An 8753-nucleotide genomic window follows, 5' to 3' on the forward strand; every position below is an offset into this window, starting at 1 on the left:
ATTCAATCATTGACCTCCGGCCTAGGGTGTCCTGTTGCCACGTGCACTGATGGACACTCTTATTTTCGAACAAACTGGGACTAGCACAGATGTCCAATGACAGAACCCCACTTGGGTTCAGATCAGGGAGGCCACTTCTCCCAATCACACCTCTCTAGGTAACATTGTCGCTGCCCGCGTGAGCATTGAAGTCCCCCAGTAGAACGACGGAGTCTCCAGTTGTAGCACTTTCTAGTACCCCTCCCAGGGCCTCCAAGAATGCGGGGTGTTCTACACTGCTGTTCAGCCTATAAGCCGAAACAACAGTGAGAGACTTATGCCCGACCCGAAGGCGCAGGGAAGCGACCCTCTCATTCATCAGGGAAAACTCCAACACATGGCAGCTGAGCTGGGGAACTATGAGCAAGCCCACACCAGCTCGCCGCCTCTCACTGCGGGCAACTTCGGAGTAGAAAAGAGTCCAGCCTCTCAAGGAGTTGGGTTCCAGAGCCCAGACTGTGCGTGGAGATGAGCCCAACTATCTCTACCCGGTAGCGCTCAACCTCCAGCACTAGCTCAGGCTCTTTCCCCCCCAGCAAGGTAACATTCCATGTCCCCATGGCTAGAGTCACCGTCATGGGATTGGATCGCCGGGGCTCCTGACCACGACTGCCACGTTGCTCCTTCAGGCTGTGCCCAGCCGGGTCCTGTGGGCAACATCCCGGCCACCAGGCATTCGCCTGCGAGCCCCAGGCCTGGCTCCAGGGTGGGGCCCCAGTGACACCATTCTGGGTGACGTACGCTTCCTCGTTCTTAATTCTTTCATAAGGGGCTTTGAAACCGCTTTTGGTCTGACCCGTCACCTAGGATTTGTTTGCCTTGGGAGACCCTACCAGGGGCATTAAACCCCAGACAACATAGCTCCATGGATCATTCTGGTACTCAAAGCCCCCCACCACGGTAAGGTGCCGGTTCAAGGAGGGGTAGACCAATACTAAAGAATACTAAAAAAAAATTAAAGCTACAAGCAGCGTTGAACGGGCCCTCGCAGTCCACGCACATTGGGACATGCTGCCGTCAGGGCTTCCACATGCAACGCCTTGTGATGAAGAAGCTGTTCCTTTATAATTTGGTGGCCTGCTCCCATCCATCCATCCATCCATTCTCATCTGCATATCCGACCAGGTTGCGGGGGCAGCTGCCTGAGCAGGGACACCCAGACTTCCCTCTCCCCGGACACTTCCTCCAGCACTTCTGGGAGGATCCCAAGGCGTTCCCAGGCCAGCTGGGCGACATAGTCACTCCAGTGTATCCTGGGTCTTCCTCGGGGTCTCCTCCAGGCGGGACATGCCAGTAACACCTCCCGAGGGAGGCGTCCCGAGGGCATCTGAAACAGATGCCCGAGCCACCCCAACTGGCTCCTCTCGATGTGGAGGAGCAGCGGCTCTACCCCGAGCTCCTCCCAGGTGACAGAGCTCCTCACCCTATCTCTAAGGGAGCGCCCTGCCACCCTGCGGAGGACACTCATTTCAGCCGCTTGTATCCGGGATCTTATTCTTTCGGTCATGACCCAAAGTTCATGACCATAGGTGAGGGTAGGAACGTAGACTGACCGGTAAATCGAGAGCTTTGCTTTTCGACTCAGCTCTCTCTTCACCACGAAAGACCGATACAACGACCACATTACTGTGGCCGCCACACCGATCCGCCTGTCAATCTCACGCATCCTTCCCTCACTTGTGAACAAGACCCCAAGATACTTAAACTCCTCCACCTGAGGCAGTAGCTCTCCCCCAACCCAGAGGGGACAAGCCACCTTTTTCCGGTCGAGAACCATGGCCTCAGACTTGGAGGTGCTGATTCTCATCCCAGCCGCTTCACACTCGGCTGCAAACCATCCCAGGACATGCTGGAGGTCCCGGCTTGAAGGAGCCATCAAGACCACATCATCTGCGAAAAGCAGAGATGAAATCCTGTGGCTCCCGAACCAGATCTCCTCCGGCCCGTGGCTGCGCCTAGAGATTCAGCCCATAAAAATAATGAACAGAACTGGTGACAAAGGGCAGCCCTGCCAGAGTCCAACATGCACCGGGAACAGGTCTGAGTTACTGCCGGCAATGCGAACCAAGCTCCTGCTCCGGTCGTACAGGGACTGTACGGCCCTTAGAAGAGGGCCTCCGACCCTGTACTCCCGGAGCACCTTCCACAAAATGCCACGAGGGACACGGTTGAATGCTTTCTCCAAGTCCACAAAACACATGTGGACTGGTTGGGCAAACTCCCATGAACCCTCGAGCACCCTGCAGAGGGTATGGAGCTGGTCCAGTGTTCCGCAGCCTGGACGAAAACTGCATTGTTTCTCCTGGATCCGAGGTTCGACTATCGGCCAAATTCTCCTCTCCAGTACCCTGGAATAGACTTTCCCAGGGAGGCTGAGGAGTGTGATCCCCCAATAGTTGGAACACACCCTCCGGCCCCCCTTTTTAAATAGGGGGACCACCACCCCAGTCTGCCAGTCCAGAGGCACTGTCCCCGACTGCCATGCAATGTTGCAGAGACGTGTCAACCAAGACAGCTCCACAAAATCCAGAGACTTGAGGTACTCAGGGCGGATCTCCTCCACCCCCGGTGCTTTGCCACCGAGGAGCTTCCCGACTACCTCAATGACTTCGGCTTGGGTGATGAATGAGTCAACCTCTGAGTCCCCAGCCTCTGCTTCCTCTATGGAAGACATGTCAGTGGGATTGAGGAGATCCTCAAAGTATTCCCTCCACCGCCCGACAATGTCCCCAGTCGAGGTCAACAGCTCCCCACATCCACTGTAAACAGTGTTGGTGGAGGACTGCTTCCCCCTCCTGAGGCGCTGCATGGTTTGCCAGAATTTCCTCGAGGCTGACCGATAGTCCTCCTGCATGGCCTCCCTGAACTTTTCCTAGACCCAAGTTTTTGCTTCTGCAACTGCCCGTGCTGCCGCTCGCTTGGACTGCCAGTACCCGTCAGCTGCTTCAGGAGTCCCCCGGGCCAACCAGGCTCGATAGGACTCCTTCCTCAGCTTGATAGCATCCCTTACTTCCGGAGTCCACCACTGGGTTCGGGGATCGCCGCAACAACAGGCACTGGAGACCTTACTGCCACAGCTCCGGACAGCCGCGTCAACGATAGAAGTGGAGAACATTGTCCATTCGGACTCAATGTCCCCAGCCTCCCTCGGAATCAGGTCCAAGCTCTCCCAGAGGTGGGAGTTGAAGACCTCCCTGACAGAGGGTTCTGCCAGACGTTCCCAGCAGCCCTTCACATTACATTTGGGTCTGCCAGGTCTGTCCAGCTTCCTCCCCTGCCAGCAGATCCGACTCACCACCAGGTGGTGATCAGTTGACAGCTCAGCCCCTCTCTTCACCCGAGTGTCCAGGACATGCGGCTGGAGGTCAGATGACACGACCACAAAGTCAATCATTGACCTCCGGCCTAGGGTGTCCTGATGTTCTTGGGAGTCTTTGTGCCACCACTCTATCAAGCACACTGGTTCTCTTGGGAAAGAATCCAGCCAGATCAGAGAAGAGCTGACTAACTAATGGGATGTGTTGCATGATTAAAGCTAAAAAGTAAGAGGGCTGAAAGAGCTTTAAAAGGTGAACAGTTTCGAAAAAAATGTCATGGTTATCACTATGAATTTCATTGCCATAAGTGTTATGGTGTGGGCACAGGGCCAAATATAAAATTAAACTAGCACCAGAGCGCCACCTAGTTACCAATTGATAAGTCCTTTGTCGGATATCCTCAAGAGGGCAGTGGCAATGATTATACCAAGTTTCGTGTCAATCCGCCCAACCGATGTGGAGACATAAACTATTTGAATTTAAAGAGCGCCACCTTGTGGTCATCGCCTAAACTTTTGGACACATCCTCAGGAACTCATGTCAAAGTATTATCTTGAGTTTCATGTCATTTGGACACACCATTGTGGAGATATCCCACACTTCCTTTTTGGAAGGAAATCTGCTGGAAGTTGTTATTTAATAACTTGAGTATTGTTTCGCCTATCGAAATTCTTTTAAAAAAAATTGTCAGGAGGGTCCACAGATGCTGTGTGCCAAGTTTCGTGCAAATCGGTGAAATCGCCTGTTCGAGTTCGAAAAAGTAGGTTTTTAGTGGTGGAAATTCAGGATGACAATAGATTATAACATTTTTAACCAGGTGTGACTTATATACCAAGTTTGGTGAGTTTTGGGGTATGTCCAGGCACTGAAAAATGCAATCATTTTGTCCGAAGAAAAAAATAAATAAATAAAGAATCCTTTGAAAAACAATAGGGTCCTCGCACGTTCCCTGCTCGGGCCCTAATTATTTTTTCCTTTCATTGTGAAGACCACAGACATGGAAGAATGCATGACTAGGGGAATGAATATCAGCAGTGTCCTAGTAAAAGAAGGAGAGGATCTTCTTTACATATCGGTGGTCCTGGAGGAACAGATCATTCTGCATGGCATCAAGGACTACTCAGTAGCTATGTCACTGGGTCTGCTAGCTGCACTTAACATTGACTACCTGTAGGTGCTGCAATATATCTTCTGTCAGACTTGGACAAAAGAGAGGACCGTGACACCTTCGAAGTCATTCAGAAGGTTCTCATGAACATTGGCGCTGAGCACTGCTCTGCAAGGGTTCACGGACTGAGGAATAGTCTTCTTTGTAAAACTGTGTAGACACTACACTGAGACTCAGTTTTCTTTTAAGTTCTGTTTCACTAATGTCACTGACATTCTCAGTTGCAAGAATTTAAGACCTTTTCCATGATGTTCTAAGTTGACATTAGTCATAACCTTTTCCACTAGAAGGGTTTGAGGTCTTTCCTGTAAAGTCTTTTTGACCTGTTTGGGTGTGCATAATTTTATTTGATATTTTTTTCATGTTATGAAAGACAGCGACAGAAGTAATGAATAGAGAGTACTCATTTGTGCACATTCTAAAGAGGACATGTTTTACATGTTTTTTTGGGGACAAAACTTTTTGTACTTGATGGGATGTGTTGATGTGTTTACCTTGCCCATCTGGTTTATTTAAGCTTTGAAGTACTGGAATTGATTTGGTTGTTTTGGAACAACCAATTACCTATAGAGATAAGATCTTTAAACATAATCTAAAATAAAGCTGAAAGAGAATTACCAAATATGTTGCATGAATTTAATCTTAAGCAGAACTAAATTGTGAAAGTTGACTCAAATGTAAATGTATAATGAAGTTGACACAGCATAAAGTTAGGTAATCTAGATATTGTAGGTAGACTGAACTGTAGATTATTTTCAGCTTTGGAATTGTATTTGAAAGAATTTAAGATTGTGTTGACTCAACTAAAGAATTCTATAGGAACTGAATTTTATTTATGTAAAGATATGTAAACTAAAGGTTAAGTTTATCTGACTAGAAAAGCTTATTTATTTTGAATCATTACACAGTTGTCTCAACTAATCTTCACAAGTTCAGCTAACTTCAAATTTTAAGGCAGCCCAGACACCTACTTTTGTTAGTTGAAGCAACTAGTTTCTTTTTACACTGTAGTGTTCCTGAGCAAAGACTGGTACTACAGTACACCAGATGCGGACACACCTGACTTTTAAAGAGAACGGAAGATGACACGCTCATCTTACAGCCAAACATACACAAAGGAGAGTTGGAAACATCTTACACCTGCACTTGTGCCATGGACTGTAGATTGGGTGCATAGATCATTAATATAGTGCCTTCACCCACAGATTCCAGGCCCATCTGAGTCAAGTAACAGTTGCGACTCAGCCACTGGAGCTGATTGCGGCTGCTCTGCCATGTGCCTTTCAGCATCTCAGAAGCAGATCTCCCCTCTGCTCCAGGGTATATGTAGAGATTCTGTTTTTTAGGGAAGCCTAGAGCAGTTGCATCAAGCTGGTTTTAAATATACCTACCTGTCAGATGAGCTAATCTGTGATCTGCCAGTTGTGCCCTATGAGAGATGGCGCTTTTTATTGATTAGTCACACCTGCGGAGGTTGGTAGGAGGAGCTATAGGCAATGATGCTTCATTCATAATGAAGCTGCCAGAGAGGAAGCGTGTTGTCTGAGCATCTCCAGAGCCGGCCCAAGGCATAAGCAAACTAAGCGCCTGCTTAGGGCCCCGCAGCCAGTAGGGGGCCCCAAAGAGCAATCAATAAAAAAATGTCTATTTTTTATTTTTTATTTTTGCATGTATGAGTGATGCTTTCTGTATGATCAAGGATATATTATTGTAAAAATATACTATATACCTATATATTTCCCCCTTTCTTTTCTTTTTGGCTTCAAAACAAAGTTTTTGCTAAGATTTGATAGTAAACATCTGTTTGCTAGCAAGCGCAATGCTAGCAATGTTTTTGGATCAGGCTGATAGACAGATATGTTGCTCAAATTGTTTGCTGCAGAGCATGGTAATTTATGTGAGTAAAATAAACATATTCTATTTTTTTTTTTTTTTACATCAACTCATATTGTGAAACTTCCCCAGGAGCACTGTTAAAGTACTTTGGAAGCACAGAATCAGCCCAGTGCCAGTCCACATCAGGCTCAACTGAGGGAAATGCATCAGGCCAGGGAAAGACTGGCACTACACAGTACATTTAATTTCTAAGTATAAGAATTACACTTGAAGGGAAATGAATTTAGTGAAAGTATCTCATTAATATATGCCTATATTAATGTATTTAATCTTAGGTCCATCCCCATCCTCTACAGAGCCTTGTCTCGCACCCCCATCCTCTGTGCCCACTGTCCCCTCAGGCTATGTGTCTGTAACCACAGCTGATTTACCTGGTAATTTAACAGCAAAACAGCTTTCATGTAATTATCTCAATGCGATTTAATTTAAGATATGATCATATGGTGAGGGACTTTTTAGACAAATGCATATTATTTCAAAATTTCTGAAGCAAATTTCAGTTGTTTCACTGCAGAGTTTTTCTTATTACGAGCAAAAACACACTGATATAAGAGATTTTAAACTTTTAGTTTTTTTATTTAAAAAAAGAAAAAAGTAAGCAACATCAATTTTAAGTGTAATATGACATCTAACACTGCTAGCTTTTGTTGTTGTCCTCTATAGAGCCTTGTCTCGCACCCCCATCCTCTGTTCCCACTGTCCCCTCTGGGTCTGCAACTACAGCTGATTTACCTGGTAAGTTAACAGCAAAACACTTTTTATAATTGCTCATTGTACTGCAGAACATTCAGAAATTAATAATTATGTCCAAAACTGTAATTTAATGTCCTTATCAGTCTTTATTTTTGAATCATTGTCTTTCTTTGGTCACCTCCTCAGCAACTTCCACCACAACGTCCGCTTGGCACCATGGATCATCATCAGCTCTGCCAGTTGATCCAGCTGAGTGGCCTTCTTTCCTCTCAGATTTAGACAGGACTGAGTAGGCAATCAGAGGGCCACTGCCTATTCAGGAGAACTTTTCATTCCCCAAAAGGCATGATGGCCGAAGTTTCCATTATCACTATACCTATAGACAGTTAGACAATGGGGAAAAAGTAAAGCGGAGCTGGCTGACTTATTCAAGAAGTAAAGACGCAGTCTATTGCTTTTGCTGTAAATTATTTTCAAAAAAGTCCTTAAAACTTGCAACTGAGGGACAGCGGGATTGGGTCAACATTGGTGCACTGCTAAAACAGCATGAGAATGGTGAAGATCATTGCAGCAACATGGTGAAATGGAAGGAATTTGTCTTGCGTCTGTCAAAGGGGAAAACTATTGATGAGACAGAAATGGGCCTCCTTGAGGCAGAAAAGAATTGCTGGAGAGATGTTCTCACACGCTTAATCAGTATTATCCAGTCACTAGTAGAAAGGAACCTGGCACTGAGGGGATCTGTTGACACATTACATCAGGCCAACAATGGGAACTTTCTAAAAGAAGTGGAACTGATAGCTAAATTTGATCCTGTATTGAGAGATCACGTGAGACGCATCGACAGTGGAGGAGAACATATCACATACTTGGGGAAAACGATTCAAAATGAGTTGATAACCTGTGTTAGTGATAAAATAGTGGAGACAATGGTGTCTGAAATAAAAGATTCAAAATACTATGCCATAATACTGCATTGCACCCCAGATGTAAGTCATCAAGAACAGATGTCTGTTGTTGTGCGCGCTGTAAATCTTGGAAAAACGCCAGAGATAAAGGAGCACTTCTTGGGGTTTTCTCCTAACTCCTGACTCTACTGGTCAAGGCCTATCTGAACTAATTCTTCAGAGGCTTGAAGAATTGAACATCCCCTTTGACGACTGTAGGGGACAGTCTTATGACAATGGTGCAAACATGAAAGGTGCAAATAAAGGCGTGCAGGCAAGGCTTTCAAAAAAAAATCCATGTGCTTTTTATGTGCCTTGTGGAGCCCATAGCCTAAATCTAGTGGTCTCTGATGCTGCTAAAGTGTCCATGGATGCCACTTGCTTCTTTGGAAATCTGGAAAAAATATACAAAGTCTTCTCAGGTTCCCCTCAAAGGTGGACCATCTTGAAGAAGCATGTGAACATCACAGTCAAGTCTTGGAGTGAAACACGATGGGAAAGCTGGGTTAAAAGTATCGAACCTTTACGCTACCAAGCAGAAAAGGTGAGAGAGGCTTTGTTAGAAGTTAGGGAAAAAACTACTGACCCCACGGTAAAAGTTGAGACCCACTCGCTTGCTGAAGAAATCGGGTCATTCAGATTTCAAATTTGCTGTGTGGTTTGGTATGACATTCTCTCCCAGGTTAACACCAC

At 46.2% G+C, this 8753-nt stretch overlaps 1 long non-coding RNA gene across 1 annotated transcript; it reads left to right on the forward strand.

Moving 5' to 3' along the window:
* Nucleotides 1–6693: 6693 nt before the first annotated feature.
* On the forward strand, nt 6694–8164 carry LOC119033838. Its single transcript, XR_005079383.1, has 3 exons — nt 6694–6794; nt 7084–7155; nt 7300–8164. It is a non-coding gene; the product is annotated as an uncharacterized LOC119033838 (long non-coding RNA).
* The last annotated feature ends 589 nt before the right edge of the window (nt 8165–8753 follow it).

The sequence above is a fragment of the Acanthopagrus latus genome, chromosome 15, assembly GCF_904848185.1.
Source record: "Acanthopagrus latus isolate v.2019 chromosome 15, fAcaLat1.1, whole genome shotgun sequence".
Taxonomy (NCBI): domain Eukaryota; kingdom Metazoa; phylum Chordata; class Actinopteri; order Spariformes; family Sparidae; genus Acanthopagrus; species Acanthopagrus latus.